This window comes from Lithobates pipiens, unplaced genomic scaffold (genome assembly GCF_037356315.1).
Source record: "Lithobates pipiens isolate NorthernLeopardFrog02 unplaced genomic scaffold, aLitPip1_a1.2 Scaffold_8, whole genome shotgun sequence".
Taxonomy (NCBI): domain Eukaryota; kingdom Metazoa; phylum Chordata; class Amphibia; order Anura; family Ranidae; genus Lithobates; species Lithobates pipiens.
In genome coordinates, this window is record NW_027507903.1 from 67,621,406 (window position 1) to 67,642,382 (window position 20,977).

A 20,977-nucleotide genomic window follows, 5' to 3' on the forward strand; every position below is an offset into this window, starting at 1 on the left:
CTAATTGTTTGCAGAATGGGTGAAAATATCAATGACTGAACCATTATGTGCTATGAAGTTTTGAAATACTGACAAATGTCCAAGTAATTGACATTAGTTTGGCATATCAATTGTTTAAATCTCAATATGAAATTTTAGCTTATTTAACCTCCCTGGCGGTACGATTATTTCGGATTTTAGGTGCTAAAAGCGGTACAATTATTTTGCATGAAAATTTGGCGTTTTATATTGTAGTCCTGCAATTCTTAGGAATAACTCTCTTAAATCTGTCCAAACCAGAGACTAGCAGACATCCCGGGTATGATAAAGTTTGAAAAATTAAATCATAAATTATAATATAATAAATAATTATAAATAATTGTACCAAATAATAATATAACAATAATAAAAATTATTCAATAATGTAATCAAATCAAAAACACTGAAATTTGCTCAGTTGCAGAATTGTCACTGTCATTACTTTTCAGTATTTGATGACGGATCTCCCCACAAATCACTATCGCTCAATTCTGCGAGTGATTCTAATTTATTATCGCTGTTTTCTAGCTGGTCTAAAATCATTTTTGATGTACAGTGACAGTTTTGGTTGCTATGGGCAATCTCCAGTTTCCAGGCATAAAGAACAGTTTTTATAATATAAAACTGCATGCAGGACACTGGGCAGACCACTAGGGACAACGGGGATGTGAAATATTTACATACAGCAATGTAATCTGTAAGATTACATTATACTGTATGTTTACTGTTTGTTTCACTTTTTGAATTTGGCGCCGATCTCCGTGCCCGTGCGTCGCAACGCTCGCAGGGCACGGAGATCGGCGATGTAATGCATCGAGCGAGACACGGCTCGCTCGTACAGCGGGGAGACAACGCTGGATCCGAGGGAGAAGGTAAGTAAACCTCCTCCTGGATCCAGCGATGCAGTCCCGAGTCTGACTCGGGGATACCGCTCTTGGTATAAAAAATCCACCCCGAGTCAGACTCGGGAATACCGTCAGGGGGGTTAAAAGAGATTTAAAGGAAAACTCCAGCCAAATGGTTAATTTCCAGTTTTGGATAGAGTAGGGAGATATTCCTGTGTTCAAGGATGGCCATACATTTTCTTGTACATTTTTCCTTTAGATTTACCTAAACCATATAATATGAGGTCAAATCTAAACACTTTCAATTTGTATGCAATCAGACAGGCCCTTACACTACGTCGTTGAAGGTAAATCTAAAGGAAATTGAATAAGAAAATTGTATAATATATGGGCAGCTTAAGCAAAGAGATTTCTGTCCATGTCCTGAGGACAAAAGAAGTAAAGGAATTTCAATTGAGACAAAGGCAGTAAAAACAAGAAAGAAGTGGACAAAAGTTTAGCCCCTTGTCTATTATAGGAGTCTGTGTCTCCAGTACGGTTTCCTTACACCTCATTCCAATAAAAGCTGAACGTGAATGAGGCATCTACCTAATGGACAGAGGTTCTAACCTTTCCCCACTTTGTCTAAAAAACAGAAACCCCTGGCTGGATGGAGTCCTACTAATCTATCTTTTCCTTTTCCATGACAGGGACCACTTTCTCAGATATGTTCTCACTTTTCCATGCACTGCTCCATTCAGCTGCCAGGACTGGAGAAATGAAGCCCTGTGTAAGCTCCAGACCAGCTCCTTCCCTAAACCCATATTAAAGTGAATGGAAAGGTAGGTACATGCTGAGGCATTGGTCATTAAAACAAACTTGTTGCTTTTTCCATGCATAGGCAAACCATATGTTTCCTTTAAAATTATTCCCAAAAGCAAGCCTAATATAATATTCCCTCTTCTTCAGTCTATCTTTACAACTGATAATATCTTCTGCAAAAATAGCATTGATTGGACATGCTAAACACTATAAACTGTTACCACAATTCTGTCCTGTAGAGTTTCACTCATATTTCTCTCACAATTTGGTGGTGAGATATTGGGTCAGATTTGTGGTCATTGTCTAATATATATATATTTTTATTATTATACATATTTCACATCAGTCCCTGCCCCCCAAGGTGCTTGCAGTCTAAGGCAGTGGTCTCCAAACTGTGGCCTGGGGGCCAAATGTGGCCCTTTGCTTACCTTTATCAGGCCCTGGGACACTATTCCTCTTACTGATACAAGGCACTATTCCTTCTTCACCAAAAAATCCTGTCACTGATACCAACATATTGGCACCATTCCTACCAGTCTCCCCAACAATGGGGCACTGTCCTTCCCACTGACACCTATGATGGTACACTATTCCTTCCCTTGATACCAAAAATGGGGCACCACTCCTCCCAATGACACCAATGATAGGGCATCATTTCTTCTCCTGATACCAACAATGGGGCACTATTCTCCTCAATGACACCAATGATGGAGCACTATTTCCTCCCCTAATACCAACCATGGGGCAATATTCCTCCCACTGATATCAATGTAGGGGCAATAGTCCTCCCACTAATAACAATGATGGGGCCTTCTTTTCTCTCATAGATGCCAGGGCATTTTATACTCACACTGGTCACAGTCTGAAGGACAGCAAAATGGCCCTTTGTTCAGAAAGTTTGGAGACCCCTGATCTATGGTCTTTATCTCTCATGCATTCAGATACATACTTGGGGCAATTTAGACAGGAGCCAATTAAACTACCATCTATTTTTGGAATGTGGGAGGAAACTGGTGTACCCAAAGGAAACCCACTCAAGCTAGGGAGAAAATTCTAATTCAATGCAGGTATTGTCCTAGTTGGGATTCAAACCGAGCACCCTAGAGTTGCCAAGCAGGAGTGCAACCCACTAAGTCACTGTGCTGTCTATGCTTTTCTATACGGATCCAGTAGAATACATGCACATTCAGTTATCTAATCATTATAGTATTGCTTATAAATGAGGGAATGAGGAGGCTGAGCATATACCTATGGTGCTGACCTAATCCCAACACAAAAAATAGTGTTCTACTGAAAAAAAACCTCTTTGCCAATCACTAGGTCCTCTAAAAATGGTTGACTGTTGATATCTTTTACTGACTGTTGGTACATATAGACAGGAGAATTGTTGTCAGATCAAGCCAAAGTGAGCTCATGCCCATGGCTATCCAAAACAAAACAACATTTTCAAAAAATAAAAAGTTAGCATTTGCTTAGCATCCCAATGGGATGCTAAGCAATAGTTCCAGTGTTTTGTAAACAGAGGATAAGAATTAGCATAAGGCACACTGGGCCAGTGTCTATGGAGCAGGGGAGGGTCTCCATTTAGATGTGTCCTAAGGGTATGTCTAGGGCCTGACACACTAAACACAATAAGCCTTTTCCCTGCACATGATAAACATTCCACGCCCATTGACATTGGCAATTGAATGGTAAACCAAAAGGAACATTATTCAACAATTTATTTACTATTTGTATACGTTTTTGAATATGGATCTTCACAAAGCTTGCTCAGGTATAATAGCAATACAAAACATATGCAATTTTCCAGAATATAATATATAAAATATAATATATAAATATAACTCGTAGGGAGATATAGTAGATCATTAGCTTAAAATAAATCCCAGTATACCTTTAGCCATGCTGTTAAACCTCTTTGTAGACACACAAGGGGAGTCAATAGTGTACACAGGACTGGCAGAGGCATGTCTATCAGCAGACCAATTTCTAATTAATTAAATTGAATTTTAAAAAGAAAACAAATAATAAAAAATACACTTGACACTATGAGAGATGAGTTGGTGAAAAGTACACAGTGCTGGCCTATTTCAGAAACAAAATAACCATTGCAAAAATATTGAATTGATTGGCGAAGAGATTGGGTGATTTGAGAGTCTTCTGAAGCCTAGTACGATGAGATTATCAGACGAATGATAGTCCATTTTTTTATTTGCATGCTAGTCTCCATATCGAAAATGAATAGGTTACTAAAGTACAAAGATTCTCGTATGACAGAATAAAAATTCGGAAGTGATGTAATATATTTGTATTCGATTTTCAGACAAAAACTGTACTGATTAAACAAAAATCGCATGATCTGGTAGGAGAACATTTTTTGTGTTTGCCCTTATGGAAAATTTCAGACAAAGCTGTGATCGGATCAGAATATCATACGATCGCTTCAAAAGCGATATTTTTTATACTATATTCGGATCGTGTGTACTAGCAGGGGTCAAGTCCTGGGGAAAAAAGGGTGGGAACTCCCACCCAAGATCCACTCCCCACCAAAAAAAAAATGATATGCTCATATGCACGAACGCTTCAAAAGTGGTATTTTTCATCCAGTTTTCGTATTGTGTGTATGAAGCTTAAAGCGGGAGTCCACCAGGAGTTCTGCCGTTTTCTTTTTTTTTAAAAGCCAGCAGCTACAAATACTGCAGCTGCTGACTTTTAAAATAAGGATACTTACCCGCCCAGCGCGCCCGAGATGTCGGCACCCAAAGCCGATCTCTCGATCGTCTCTCGGGTGCTGCCGCCGCCATCTTGAGTATGGGAATCAGGAAGTGGTGCCCTTCGGCTTAATTTCCCGGTTCCCTACTGCGCATGTGCGAGTTGCGCTGCGCAATAAGGATGGACCCGCTGCCTCTGGGATCTGTGTGCTTCCCAGCAGGCAGTGGGGGACTTTCGGAAAGGGGCGTAATCTACGCCCCTTTCCGCAGAGAGCTATCCCGGAAGTAGGTGCAGATACCTGTACTGTACAGGTACCTGCACCCCCCTCCCCCCTGAAAGGTGGCAATTGTGGCGCCGGAGGGGGGGAGGATTTCAATGAGTGGAAGGTCCACTTTAGGGTGGACCTCCGCTTTAACTGTTAGTACATAAAAAAAAACAATCTTCAATAAACATAAATACGCTAATTCTCTGAATAATCAGCATTCATTCAATTGTGCTTCCATGCAAATGTGAACGTCATGTTCTGATCTTTATTGGGGAATTCAATTTTGTATACAGAGTGTTTATGTGGTGAGTTTACACTTTTCATTGAACAGAGTTTGGATAACACAGGGTTAAAAGGAAAGGTCATAAATGAACTGCACATTATCTGGACAGAATGCTTGGGGAGATAGTGATGTGTTCCTGCTTAGGAGATGTATGTTAGCTTGGGGGGCTGCAAACTCTGCAGGGCTCCAACACATACTCGCTGCTATTCCAACCCTTCACATATTTCCACACAAACTTCCCTCCTGGCATTAACCTTTGCCAGGTATTGTGCTCAGCTTATCACCCCAAACTGATGTTCCTCCCTTAGCTCACCTCTCACCCTGCATGTCCTGTGAGCAGAATAGCTGTGCTCCTCCTCTGGGTTATCTCATCATATGGCACTAAAGATGGGGGGATTCAGCGGGACACACAGAGCAAGGGGCCGGCGCGGAGGAGCGCATCACGAGAGGTCTGACTAAATACAATACAATCTCTGAGCAGCAGGAACCTGATCTACCCGTCAGCTAGCCCCCTACTGGCAATGCCTGAATGGTCAGGTGTGCGGTACTTACTATTGCGAGCTGTGTCAGTGCCTGCTGGTGTAGCACCTGCCACAAAGCTCGCATACTTCAAAGTCTTTCAGGACACGGCTGCTAATGGGAACTGAGTTCCTGTTGTGGAAAAAGTACAGGAACTCCGTTCCCATGCGTTCCCACAGGACTTGAGCCCTGTGTACTAGGCTTTAGACCTGAGATTTGTTCTATTTGCTATAAGCAATTGACATATCACGGGGGTTGATTTGTTAAAGGCAAAAAGACTGCACTTTCCGAAGTGCAGTTGCTCCAGAGCTTAGTAAATGAAGTAGAGCTTCACTTTGCAAAAAGTACCCAATCACGTGCAAGGAAAATAAAAAAAACTGAATTTTTGCTTGCACATGATTGGATTGGATTGGATGATGGAAGTCAGCACAGATTTTGCTAATTTACTAAGCCCTAACTGCTCTTTGCAACGTGCACAGTGTATTTGCCTTTAGTAAATCAACTCCTTAATTGTCCAACATAAAAGGGGAGTCAATAGTGCAAAATAAAATATATAATAAAAAAATACATTTGGCAGCATGGTAGGCTAATGGGTGGGTTAATGGATAGAGGACGAGGGATGAGTTGGTGGAAAGAATCCAGTGCTGGCCTATTTTATAGGAAAAATAGTAATTGCAAAAATGGCTGATTGTTTGATAGAGAGATTGGGTGGTTGGAGAGTCTTCTTAGCCTTACGATGTGTTATAAGCAACTGACATACAGTATCATAATTGTGCAGTAATACTATTAAACTTAAATTTAAAATGAACTTCAGGGAGCATGCTACGTGTAAAGCTGCCATTCACCACTTTTATTGTATATTGTTTCTGGAATTAAACTGTAGGCAGGGCAGAGACAATGAATGTATTCTGAACGTAGGAACCTGCACTGTAGTGAACTTTAGTCAAAACATATTGATTGATCAATAAACGTAACCATGTGACAGCGCTAAATCTTTACAAGCAGCTAAGTGAGCCACGGAAGCACAGCAACCTGAGTGAATAAACTGTAAAAGAACACTTGAAAAAACAATATTTTACTTTATTCAAATACATAAAGTACAGTAAGAACTCTGGTGGAAAAGTTGTAACCTTGTACCTTGCAGGCACATTGTTGCAAATTTGTTCTAGTATTTATATGCCTCTTAAAGGGTCAGTTTACCAAAAACTTTATTTAGGATTTTTGTACATATCAGGGAGGCACGTAATTTAATAATGTCTTATGTCTCTTAAAAAATGTTTATTAACAAGCCCAATCCAGCTTCTAGCCAGGCAAAAAAATCACTACTAGGTTGATCCTTACCTTGAAAGAGAAGAGGCAAGGAATTGCTCATGCTTTAGGCTATCATGCAAGTTGCATGTGAGTGATGAGTTATGGGGTCCAGCATTATTGGGGGCCTTGTTGGTGAGCACTAGAAGTTTGAATTTTATCCTAAAGCAATATAGACCAATCTGCATTCCTGGTTTGTCTGGAGGAGTGCCATCCAACTGGTGGTAAGCATTGTGTAAACCTGCTGGTCAAAACATCACACTGTTCCAGATGGGATATGGTTAGTACATGATTAACTATTTTAGTTTAAAAGTAATATATAGCCTTTTCAATACATTTTGAATTTATGTACAGTATATCTTTTATAAATAAATATATATATATATATATATATATATATATATATATATATATATATATATATATATATATATATATATATATATGCATGGGGCATATTTGTATTGCATTACTTATTTAGGCTATGAGTTTGATTTACTAAAGGCAAATAGGCTGTTTAGTTTGCAAGGGAATATTTAGATTGCAAAGGGAATTTTTCCCATAGCTTAGTGAATATGGTAAAAATTCTACCTGCAAAGAATACCCAATCACTTGCAAAGAACATTAGAAACAGTACTTTTGCTTGCACGTGACTAGACGATTGAATTCAGCAGAACTTTACTTCATTCTCTAAGCTAAGTAAAATTTCTGTTTTAAAGTAAAGAGCCTATCAATCAATCATAGTCAATCAATCCCTCCGTCTCCTGCTTTGAATCCCTTCCTACACAATGGTTGTGCTTTACTGCTCTGTCATTCACTGCAATGCTACAAGTCCTTCAATTAATTGAAAACAATAAAATTGCTGTGTGGCACATAGCTTTTCATGGTAGTTACGGGGGAAATTACACTGAGCAACTAAAGCCAGCCATACATGGATTGAAATTAGAGCAGTTCAGCAGGGATTGGCTGAATTTTCGATCCATGTATGGGCAGGCTGGTTGTACACAATCTATTGATCAACTTGTGTGCAACCAGCCTGTAGGGTTTCTCTTGATCGATCAGTGCCTCCGGCTATAGCTATAGCTGGCGGCACTGATCCTTATATTCTGACAGCAGGGTAGTCTCCTCACTGTCAGAACACAATAGCACAACGAGAGCATTCCCCCATCCATATAAAATCTGTGGTAGGGGGGAAAAAAATTCTCGTTAAATCCGCTAGTTAGGAAAAAAAAAAGAAAAAAGGTGAATGTGTGGGCTGTCTAAAAGCTGCTTTTAATGATCAATCTGAAAATCTCCTTATACATGACAGAAACTATTAACCCCCCTGACGGTATTCCCGAGTCTGGCTCGGGGTGGAATTTTTATACCAAGAGCGGTAACCCCGAGCCAGATTTGGGACCCCATCGCTGGATCCAGGAGGAGGTTTACTTACCTTCTCCCTCGGATCCAGTGTTGTCTCCCCGCTGTACGAGCGAGCCGCGTCTCACTCAATCTATCACGGAGCCGATCTCCGCGCCCTGCGAGCGTTGCGACGCACGGGGATGGAGATCGGCGCCAAATTCAAAAAGTGAAACAGACAGTATACATACAGTATAATGTAATCTTACAGATTACATTGCTGTATGTAAATATTTCACATCCCCTTTGTCCCTAGTGGTCTGCCCAGTGTCCTGCATGCAGTTTTATATAATAAAAACTGTTCTTTATGCCTGGAAACTGGAGATTGTCCATAGCAACCAAACTGTCATTTTACATCAAAAATGGTTTTAGACCAGCTAGAAAACAGCGATAATAAATTGGAATCATTCGCAGAATTGAGCGATAGGGATTTGTCTGGAGATCCGTCATCAAATACTGAAAAGTAATGACAGTGACAATTCTGCAACTGAGCAAATTTCAGTGTTTTTGATTTGATTACATTATTGAATAATGTTTATTATTGTTAAATTATTATTTGGTACAATTATTTATAGTTATTTATTATATTATAATTTATGATTTCATTTTTCAAACTTTATCATACCCGGGATGTCTGCTAGACTCTGGTTTGGACAGATTTAAGAGAGTTATATCTAAGAATTACAGGACTACAATATAAAACACCAAATTTCCATGCAAAATAATGGTACCGCTTTTAGCACCTAAAATCCGAAATAATCGTACCGCCAGGGAGGTTAAACACAGGGATAGGGAAGGTGGCGCTGTTCAAAGAGGGTACACAAAAGAGGTGTGCCTGATATAATTAAATTAATTAAATTAATCCTGTGATAACCAATATAAAAATCACAGGATTCATTTCATTAATTTAATTATATCAGGGACACCTCTTTTGTGTACCCTCTTTGAACAGCGCCACGTTCCCTATCCCTGTTTTTAATTACTCTTTGGACTTAATTTTGGTGAAGTTCTTCAATAGGGAGGCTGCACTTCACCTATTTTTCCTAAGCGTGGATACTTGTTATTTTATTACAGTAACTATGTATCGATTAGCAAGCATGTCAAAATGTCATATTGGGAATGGGTGTCCTAAGCTCATGCAATCTAAATTTTGGCTTATTTCCCCCACCCAGGGAATCATTAATGGCTGCATGGAACTGTACTCAGGATTATGCTGACATATGCATAAACACTCATATAGCATATTCTTGAAATACACCCATATGCTATACAAGTATTTACATCTGTGTCTGTGCATACCCAAGGACAGCTGCACACAGTCATTCACATCTATGGGTAGCTGTAGGCAGAATCTTGGCATCCCAGGTGGGTATAATAAACCAGAATTGATGTTGCATGGGTTTAGAATGCCCATATGCAAGAGCTCCTAAAATTGACTTAGGACCCATTAACTCCAGTGGGGTACACATGCGTTGGTGCGCTGCGGTGCCATTCATTCAACACACCTTAAAAAAACGCATGGTGTCCTGTGCATTTTCCTGTGTGTTGCACTATAAAAAATGCTTCTCCGATTTCAGGTGCAACGCAAAGCACCTCAACACATTAGAACGTATTGCGGTACACAGCCTTGTGGTATGAATGGGCCCTTAAAAACTACACTTTTGGCTAAAAATACACAGTCATTTTCCTATAATGTAGGGGAGAATGTGAGATGATTTTTAGATGAAAGTACAATTTTGGTAAATGGCCCCCTGCACAATGAGAATTATTTAAGCACAATATTTGTTCTTTGCACAGTACAGTAAGAGATTGGGAGTATAGGAATGTTAGTAGAGGGTAGAAATATTACTAATTCTTTTTTTCATAATTTGAGTCTAGGGCATAGGCCATCAACAGAGAAGATATGATTAGTAAAAGCAGAAATGTAGGTGTTTAACTGGTCCAATACATCGCTTTCCTATTGGAAATGGTTGGGGCCTTGTTGGGACATAGGAATGTCATTCGAGGTGGGCAAAAAAGGTGCTCACAATTTTAATGACATGATGTATGTCTTGTATGTCTTCCCTTCTCTTTCCACACCCATCATTTGCACATCAAAGGCACTTCACTGTGCTCATCACACATCGCAAAAAAGTGTCAACAAATATCACACCATCCTGACAGCTTTCCTCAGACTCCTAGCACATCTCTTATTGGCAGCTGTCTCCTCCCATCTTATCTATTGTTGTAGCAAATCTGCATTTATTGCTAACAGAACTTATAGACATTACACCGACATTGCCAAACCTTTCAGTGATCAGGAAGACAGGGAAACAACTGGAGTGTTTGGGTAACCTGCAACTGTTACCAATATCCCCTCGAATTCTCTGCTTCCATGGTTATTGGAGGAGCTAGATTTTTTTTTTATATACTAGTCTGTTGTTCCTTCAAGATAACAACAATGCTGTATTTATCAACTGGAAATACAGTGAGGGAAAAAAGTATTTGACCCGATGCTGATTTGGTATGTTTGCTCACTGACAAAGAAATGATCAGTCTATCATTTTTAGGTAGGTTTATTTTAGCAGTGAGAGACAGAATAACAACAAAAATATCCAGAAAACACATTTCAAAAGAGTTATAAATTGATTTGCATTTTAGTGATTGAAATAAGTATATGATCTCCTATCAATCAGAGGGATTGCTGGCTCCCAGGTGTCTTCTATACAGGTAATCAGCTGAGATTAGGAGCACTCTTTTAAAGGGAGTGCTTCTAATCTCAGCTTGTTATCTGTATAAAAGACACCTGTCTACAGAAGCAATCAATCAATCAATCAGATTCCAATCTCTCCACATGGCCAAGACCAAAGAGCTGTCCAAGGATGTCAAGGAGAAGATTGTAGAAGATTGTAGAAGGCTGGAATGGGCTCCAAGACCATCACCAAGCAGCTTGGTGAGAGGGTGACAACAGTTAGTAAGATTATTCGCAAATAGAGGAAACACAAAATAACTGTCAATCTGCCTCGGTCTAGGGCTCCATGCAAGATCTCACCTCATGGAGCTTCAATGCTCATGACGAGAATGGAGAGGAATCAGCCCTGAACTACACAGGAGAAGCTTGTCAATGATCTCAAGGCAGCTGGGACCATACTCACCAAGAAAACAATTGGTAACACATTACACCATAATGGACTGAAATCCTGCAGCAGCCACAAGGTCCTCCTGCTCAAGAAAGCACATGTACAGGCCTGTCTGAAGTTCGCTAATCAACATCTGAATGATTCAGAGGAGAACTGGGTCAAGGTGTTGTGGTCAGATGAGACCAAAATCAAGCTCTTTTGCATCAACTCAACTCGCCGTGTTTGGAGGAAGAGGAGGAATACTGCCTATGTCCCCAAGAACAACCATCCACACTGTCAAACATGGAGGTGGAAACATTATGCTTTGGGGGTGTTTTACTGCTAAGGGAACAGGCCATGCACCATCAAATCTGGGTGAGAACCTCCTTCCCTCAGATAGGACATTGAAAATGGGTCGTGGATGGGTATTCCACCATGACAATGACCAAAACACACAACCAAGGCAACAAAGGAGTGGCTCAAGAAGAAGCACATTAAGGTCCTAGAGTGGCCTAGCCAGTCTCCAGACCTTAATCCCATAGAAAACATGTGGAGGAAGCTGAAGGTACAAGTTACCAAACGTCAGCCTCGCAACCTTAATGACTTGGAGAAGATCTGCAAAGAGGAGTGGGACAAAATCCCTCCTGAGATGTGTGCAAACCTGTGGCCAACTACAAAAAACATTTGACCTTTGTGATTGCCAACAAGCGTTTTGTCACCAAGTAATAAGTCATGTTTTTCGAATGGATCAAATACTTATATCACTCATTAAAATGTAAATCAATATATTCTTTTTTTAAATAATTTTTTTCTGGATTTTTTTGTTGTTATTCTGTCTCTCACTGTTAAAATAAACCGACCATTAAAATTATAGACTGATTATTTCTTTGTCAGTGTGCAAACGTTCAAAATCAGCAAGGGATCAAATACTTTTTCCCTTCAATGTAGGATAGTGTATATTTGGGTCTTTATGACTTGTTATGTCACCTAGGTGCGTACCAATGGTCTGGTGAGTGTGTGGTGCACCTCACGCTACCTCCAATACTGGCGAAGAGAAGTTTCAGCAACCTCAGATCTCCATATACAAACTGATGATGATCTTTTTTGAAGAATTACTGTGTTTCTACTGTACACTTTTATTCATTAATGCAAGTCTATCTGGGCTGAAGAATCTCCCCACTGGATCCACAGACATAGATAAAAACTCACTTTATCCAAAGCTAAGCAAATAAAGAACCAATTGAATGCAGGCTGACTTTAGGACTTAGTTCCCACGGGTGGCCAGGGGGGTGAAAACAGGCACTTGATTTGCGCCTCCTGACCACCCACTTACAAGCGGATATGGCAGCCAGAGCCATTTGTACACATTCTGCACAATGCTTCACGAACACAATAAATTGGTGTGTCTAGTTTGACAAAGGGTATCACCTGTCAAGCTCACCTATTGAAGTCAATGGAACAGCTCCAAGCACTTGGAGGCAGTATCAGCAGTATTGCCTCCTGAACACCTGCAAGCCTCTTCACAGTTGCCTCTAAAATATGATCTACCGTAAATGCTTTTCCGGAAAGGGGGGTGCCAGCTAACATTGCCAACTGTATGAAAGAGGCCTCAGGGTTAGGAGCACGACAGATATTAAAACAGGTATTGTAAATGACGACAAGTGAAAAATTTGTATTGTGTGCTGACATGACAATTGTTCTTGACACTCAGATGGCAGGATCATTTCCTAATAGTTTAAGGGCAATAATGGAAGGCCATACTCATACTGGAAAGACTCTCTGAAATTCCCACACTTCAAACAGTTCATGTTTAATAGTCTATGAAGTTTGCACATATGACTTTTGTTGGTAAAAACGGACATCTTACCCCGTTTTTTTTCCAGCATGCTCATCTAGACATCTGTGGGGTGGGTAAAGGAGAATTCATCAGTTGCATTGTTCATTACATGGGTTTCTTCTGGGTACTCTAGTTTCATCCCACACTCTAAAGACATTCTGGTAGGTTAATCGTATCCTGTCTAAATTGGCCCTAGTATATGTATGAATGTTTGTTAGGGACCTTAGATTGTAAGCTCCTTGTGGGTAGGGACTGATGTGAATGTACAATGTATATGTAAAGCTCTGTGTAAATTGACGGTGCTATATAAGTACCTGAAATAAAATAAATATATAAATTACTATTTGATTGTGCTAGATTAATCAATGAATAAGCTTTAAAGAGGAGCTCCAGACTTCTACAGAAAAAATGAAAAGTCAGCAGTTAAAAATACTGTAGCTGCTGACTTTTAATAGTAGGACACTAACCTGTCAAGGGATCCAGTGGTGTCTTCACCCACAACGATTTTTCAATCGGCTATCGGATGCTGGCACTGCCATCTCCACTAATGGAAAATGGCAGTGAAACCTTGCGGCTTCACAGCCGGTCCCCTACTGCGCATGCACGAAGTCTGTGAATGGAAGGAGGAGGGGGGCAAACTTCCATATGAGTTTGCTGTGTAGAACTAAGCTGGAAGTGGGACCGGGTACTTGTCAAAACCAGGTACTCGCTCCTTCCAAAAGATGCCAAATGTGGCAACGAAGGGGGAGGGAGGCAGACAAGCGGAGCGTCCCCATTTGGGTGGCGCTTCGCTTTAAGCTGGTCATATACCTTTAGATTTCTCAGAGAGAAACCAATCAATTCTTCCATTCACACTAAATGGCATGAATGAAAGAATCTACAGCTATTGGCAGCTATTTTATAATGTTTGGAACATTTTGGAACTGGCTAAAATACGAGTGGATGGGGGACCTGTTGGCACCACCCAACTTTTTGGCAAAGGAGCCAAGTGGAAATTTGTTGGAGGAACGGTGACTGCATAGTCAGATGCAGCTGCCGTTCGGCCATTCAGCAGCTGTGGGACCCGCGGGCTGTTGAATACCAGAACGGCAGCTGCATCTGACTCTATGCAGTCACTATTCCTTGAACAATTTTCCACTTGGCTCCTTTGCCAAAAAGTTGGGTGGTGCCAACAGGTCCACCATCCACTGGTATTTTAGCCAGTTCCAAAATCTGAGCCGTTTTTGGCTGGCTTTAAGAAAAGTATTGTTCCTAGAAGGCATACAGGGAATATTCACACAGACATATATAAATATAGGTTTATATGTTGATTACATCTGTCCAATTTGTTAGACTTTGTAGAATTTACCTTCATGTGTATAATAAATGGAACGTTTTATTCTATGTGATGAAAACACAAAGCATTTTTTCTTTTTCCAGATTATTTTTTTTTCATATTGTAAATAACAGATGGATTTTCCTGCATCAAGAAATACTTTACCACCAGGCAACCCGGTAGAGCTAACATCAGTAATCAGAGTAATATAATGTACAAGCCTGAGAACGCTAAGTGCCGGTCTCTCTGGGTTCTTTCTCGCTGCAATTGGAACATTACGGCAAGCAGTAATGTTTGGCAGCCTCAGAGGGTCACATAATATCCGAGCTTTTCTGCGTGCATGTGTTTGTCCTTAATCTGCAGAGTTTGCTTTATCAAAAAAAAAAAAAAAAAGATCCTTCTTTATTGTCCTTGAATGTGGTTCATTCCTTTGTCCATGGCTATGTGGGTTCTGGACATGGCAGCTGGGCTGTAAACTGATAACAGGTAAAAAACAAAGCCGAAATGGAGGGAAGAGTAAAGAGAAAGGCTGGAGCAGTGTGGGGGAGGAAGGATCTAAGAATCTAATTGTCTAAAGGGCATAAGAGCACTGAAAGTGAGGAGGGGAATGTGTATATGTAGAAACTTGTAGAGCCTAGAAAGACTGGCTACGGCTATACAGATATATAGCCAGCAGTCATATTTTTCCTTGCTCGTAAAGAGCTTTGTTTACTTAGCTGACACGCCAATGTCTTTTGATGCTGCGAAACAATTTGCAAAAGAAAAAAAGGAAAGAAAAGAAACATCAGTTGTATTTTGCATTCATCCCAGGCCTGAAGAAGAGTTTTGCTGAGCACTATCTGAAGCCAAACGGGTCACATGAGATTTTGTAGATACAATCACAATCCTTTCTGCCAAAGAAATGCTTACTGTTTGTCGTTTAACTAGATATGATTGGCCCCGTAGTGAAATCGTTTTTTTTTTTTTTTAATGCTCAGGTTTGCCAACCTTCACAATAAAGGCGATACCACTATGAATTCATGTGCCATTCGAAAACATAAAGCAGCTTATACAGTAAACACAAATTCAGTTATGTCAGCCTATGAACAGCAATGATCTCCCCAATATGCATTGTTGTGCGTAATACATGCTTTGTAACGTAAAAGTGTTTTATGTGTTTAAAAATCAGTTAAGGCCGAGTTCACACTGGTACAGCACGACAGTGGATCCGAGTTAGCCCTGCAACTTGAAGGCCGACATGCATCCGACTTCAATGAACAGGGATCTGACTTTGATCCCCGACACTACCAGGCACTGTGTCTGGTATGAATCTTTAGGGGGAAAGCTACGCACAATGTAAAAAAAAAAAACAGCATAAGTTCCCCCTCCAAGAGCATACCAGGCCCTTCGGTCTGGTATGGATTTTCAGGGGAACCCCCACGCTGAAAAAAACAGCATTAGGGTCCCCCCAAAATCCCTACCAGAACATTATCTGAGCACACAGCCCAGCAGGTCAGGAAAGGAGGTGGGGACGAGCGAGTGCCCCTCCCCCCCCTGAACCGTACCAGGCCGCATGCCCTCAACATGGGGGTGGGTGCTTAGGGGCAGGCTGTGTGCTCGGATAAGGGTCTGTAATGGATTTTGGAGGGGGACCCCCACCGTTTTTTCGGTGAGGGGGTTCCCCTTAAAATCCATGCCAGACCAAAGAGCTTGATATGCTCTTGGAGGAGGGAATCCATGCCGGTTTTTTATTTTAACATTTTGCGTGGAGTTTCCCCTAAAGATTCATAAAAGACAAAAAGTGCCTGGGATCAAAGTCGGATCCCTGTTCTTTGAAGTTGGACACATGTTGCAGGGCAAAGTCGGATCCAAAGTGGTTTGACTGTCGTGTCGTACCAGTGTGAACCTGGCCTAATCGGCAAAACGTTTTATTTTGGATAGAGGGGTGATGGATTAGAACACCTGTCAGTTTTTATTGCCACTCCCGGTTTATTCCCCCCTCTCTATTTGTCCTGTTTACCATTATCATTGAAAGTGAAAGCAAAAGAAAATTCAAAATTTTGGGTTTTCCCAACAAAAGTGGACATCTTCAAATGGGGACACTAGTTCTGGTGACCTGGGGGTCTCCAAGAGATTCTCTTAATTTGCAGGGTTTTCTTCTCACTTCCTGCTTGGCTATGGGACAGGAAGTGAAGATAAATCTCCACAATGGGACAAATATGGCAAAAAGTGTCTCTTTACCACTTGATCAGCTGTGTCCAATCACAGCCGATCACGGTGTAAACAGAAGCCAGTTATCGGCATTAATTTCATCACGCTGACAGCCTGAGAAAGGGAGAAGAGAGTCAATAACAGCTTCTGTAAAAGGGGCATGTATACTCATAATCAGGGCACTGATTATCATCAGTGCAGTCCCAATAGTGCCCATCAGTGCTGCCAATAAGTTACCATTAGTGCCTCCTCATCAGTGTCCCCTATCAATGCCAACTACTAGTGCTCATCAGTGCCACCTATCAGTGCCACCTATCAGTGCCCATCAGTTCCACCTATTAGTGCCCATCAGTGCCACCCATCAGTGCCACCTATCAGTGCAGCCTCATCAGTGCCTCCTCATTAGTACTCATCAGTGCAGCCTCATCAGCGCACATCAGTGAAGGATAAAAATGACCTGTTTGCTAAATTTTATAACAAACTTTGAAGAAGGTTTTTTTCAAAATTTTCAGTCTTTTTTTGTTTATTTAGCAAAAAAATTAAAAACCCAGTGGTCATTAAATATCACTAAAAGTATGCTCTATTTGTGGGAAAAAAATCATAAAAATTTTGTTTGGGTACAGCATTGCATGACCGCACAATTGTCTGGATATGGACATAACTCTGGCAGGTTGCTGTCCCAGTAACAGTTTAAGTACAAATTTTACACATGATTGGCACTATGCCTGGTGGCTGACCTCTTCCTAGAGAGTAAAGCAGATCCTGCACAAGGATAAAATTAAGTCATGAGCCCCAGGTCGGCAAGGGACCAAACTTTCCATGGGCCAAAGGCGCAAGCTTCCATCCAGAATGAAGACACTAATGCCGCATACACATGAGCGGAATGTCCGACTGAAAAAGTCTGATGGGAGCTTTTCATCGTATATTTCGATCGAGTGTATGCCCCATTGGACTTTTACTTTGAAAATTCTGATGGACCTAGAAATAGAACTCTATTGCTCTAAATATTTCCGACACAACCAATTCCTATCGGGAAAACCGCTCGTCTGTATGCTGTTCCGATGGACCAAACATGACCCATGCTCTGAAGTAAGAGACGGAAGCTATTGGCTACTGGCTATTGAACTTTCTTTTTCTAGTCCCGTCGTACATGTTGTATGTCACATTATTCTTGACAGTCGGACTTTGGTGTGATCATGTGTACACAAGACAGTTTCAGTGGAACTCCGTCGGAAAAACCTTCAGAGTTTATTTTGACGAGAAAACCGGTCGTGTGTACAGGGTATTACACTCAGCAGGTCCTTGTATATTTCACCACATGCTCCTTCCAAAATGGTTGCCATGGGTTCGTCTCCATGTGCTTGTCCTGTTATTTTTTCCATATCACAAAGCTCCATTAATCACAGAGTGACCTGCCTCCTTCCTTACAACAGCCAGTCGTGTTGACTGCTCCAAGTCTGTAGGTGCCGCCTGTCTGCTCCATGTAGTTGACCCTCTGGTTAGTGTTCTACAGTAACATGAGATACACCAGGTCTAGTTTGTCAAGCCACTTCCACCCAACTTCACGCTTGGAGCACAATCTCTTGCTATGCCTGCATATTTCATGGCTCAGGCTAGGGGTCTGGTGTTTGTATGTATCAGGCCCGGATTGGCCATAGGGCAAACCGGGCAATTGCCGGTGGGCCGCAGCCGCCGGGGCCACCATGCTGTAAGTACATGAGGGGCACAAGGCTCTTTGAGCCCGCTCCGCTCATGCAGCCTCTCTGCAGCCGCTGAGCTGCCAGTTAAACTCAGCCCATCGGCGGGGGGTATGTAAACAGAGGGGGTGGAGCTAGAAGTGAAGCCTTCGGCCTCTCTGCGGCTGCCCGTATAGGTCGGTCATCGGTGGCAGCCTGCCAGGGGGCGTGATGGTGAAGGGGAGGAGCCAGAGCAGACACCTGCTGCTGATTCCTGGGAGGACACCGGATGACAGAAAACGTGCGCTCACCCCCTTATAACCAGGATATGAGGAGCGGTGGGGGCGGCTGCATATAGAACAATAATTCTCTCCATCTTCCTCCTGCAGTATAGGAATGCCTGCGAGAGGTAGAGGAGAAGCATTCAGAGACTGCAGGAGGAAGATGGAGAGAATGATTGTTCTATATGCAGCCGTCCCCACCGCTCCTCATATCCTGCTTATTACTGCTGCCCCCCGCCCCCCCGGCTCTCTACACTACCCATACTCTTTGCCTTCCCCATGCTCTCTGCCAACCCCCAGTGCACTCCACCTCCCCCATGCCCTCTGCCACCCCCCAGTGTGCTCCACCTCCCCCATGCCCTCTGCCACCCCCCAGTGCGCTCCACCTCCCCCATGCTCTCTGCCACCCCCCAGTGCACTCCACTTCCCCCATGCCCTCTGCCACCCCCCAGTGTGCTCCACCTCCCCATGCTCTCTGCCACCCCCCAGTGCTCTCCATCCCCCCATGCTCTCTGCCACCCTCCCTGTGCTCTCCACCTTCCCCATGTTCTCTGCAACCCCCCCAGTGCGCTCCACCTCCCCATGCTCTCTGCCACCCCCCCAGGGCACTCCACCTCCCCCGTGCTCTCTGCCACCCCCCAGTGCGCTCCACCCCCCATGCTCTCCGCCGCCCTCCCTGTGCTCTTCACCTTCCCCATGCTCTCTGCCACCCCCCAGTACGCTCCACCTCCCCATGCTCTCTGCCAGCCCCCCAGTGCGATCCATTTCCCCCACAGTGCACTCCACCTCACCCATGCTCTTTGCCACCCCCCCAGTGCACTCCGCCTCCCCCCTGCTCTCCGCCACCCCCCCAGTGCGCTCCACCTCCCCCATGCTCTCTGAAACCCCCCCAGTGCGCTCCACCTCCCCATGCTCTCTGCCACCCCCCCAGGGCACTCCACCTCCCCCATGCTCTCTGCCACCCCCCAGTGCGCTCCACCCCCATGCTCTCTGCCACCCTCCCTGTGCTCTCCACCTTCCCCATGCTCTCTGCCGCCCTCCCTGTGCTCTCCACCTTCCCCATGCTCTCTGCCACCCCCCCAGTATGCTCCACCTCCCCATGCTCTCTGCCACCCCCCAGGGCACTCCACCTCCCCCATGCTTTCTGCCACCCCCCCAGTATGCTCCAACTCTCCCACAATGCGCTCCACCTCACCCATGCTCTCTGCCACCACCCTAGTGCGCTCCACCTCCCCCTGCTCTTCGCCACCCCCCAGTGCGCTCCACCTCCCCCATGCCCTCTGCCACCCCCCAAGTGCGCTCCACCGCCCTCCCTGTGCTCTCCACCACCCTCCCTGTGCCCTCCACCTCCCCCCATGCTCTTTGCTGCCTCCCTGCGCTCTCCATCTCCCCCCGATGCTCTCCACCTCCCCCCATGCTCTCCGCCGCCCTCCCTGCACTCTCCACCTCCCCCATGCTCTCCACCGAACTCCCTTTGCTCTCCACCACCCTTGCTGTGCTCTCCACCTCCCCCATGCTCTCTGCCACCCCCCCCCCCAGTGCGCTCTACCTCCCCATGTTCTCTGTCACCCCCCCAGGGTGCTCCACCTGCCCCATGCTCTCTGCCACCCCCACAGTGCGCTCCCCCATGCTCTCTGCCACCCCCCAGTGCGCTCCACCTCCCCCATGCTCTCTGCCACCCCCCAGTGTGCTCTACCTCCCCATGTTCTCTGTCACCCCCCCAGGGTGCTCCACCTGCCCCATGCTCTCTGCCACCCCCCAGTGTGCTCCACCTCCCCCATGCTCTCTGCCACCCCCCAGTGCGCTCCATCTCCCCATGCCCTCTGCCACTCCCCAGTGCGCTCCACCTCCCCATGCCCTCTGCAACCCCCCAGTGCGCTTCATCCCCCCATGCTCTCTGCCACCCTCCCTGTGCTCTCCACCTTCCCCATGCTCTCTGCAACCCCCCCAGTGCGCTCCACCTCCCCATGCTCTCTGCCACCCCCCCAGGGCACTCCACCCCCCCATGCTCTCCGCCACCCTCCCTGTGCTCTCCACCTTCCCCAGGCTCTCTGCCACCCCCTGAGGGCACTCATCCTCCCCCATGCTCTCCGCCACCCCCAGTGCGCTCCACCCCTCATGCTCTCCGCCGCTCTCCCTGTGCTCTCCACCTCCCCATGCTCTCTGCCACCCCCATGGCACTCCACCTTCACCATGCTCTCTGCCACCCCCCAGTACGATCCACCTCCCCCACAGTGCGCTCCACCTCACCCATGCTCTCTGCCACCCTCCCAGTGTGCTCCACCTCCCCCCTGCTCTCCGCCACCCCCCAGTGCGCTCCACCTCCCCATGCTCTCCACCACCCTCCCTGTGCTCTCCACCACCCTCCCTGTGCCCTCAACCTCCCCCCATACTCTTTGCTGCCTCCCTGCGCTCTCCATCTCCCCGATGC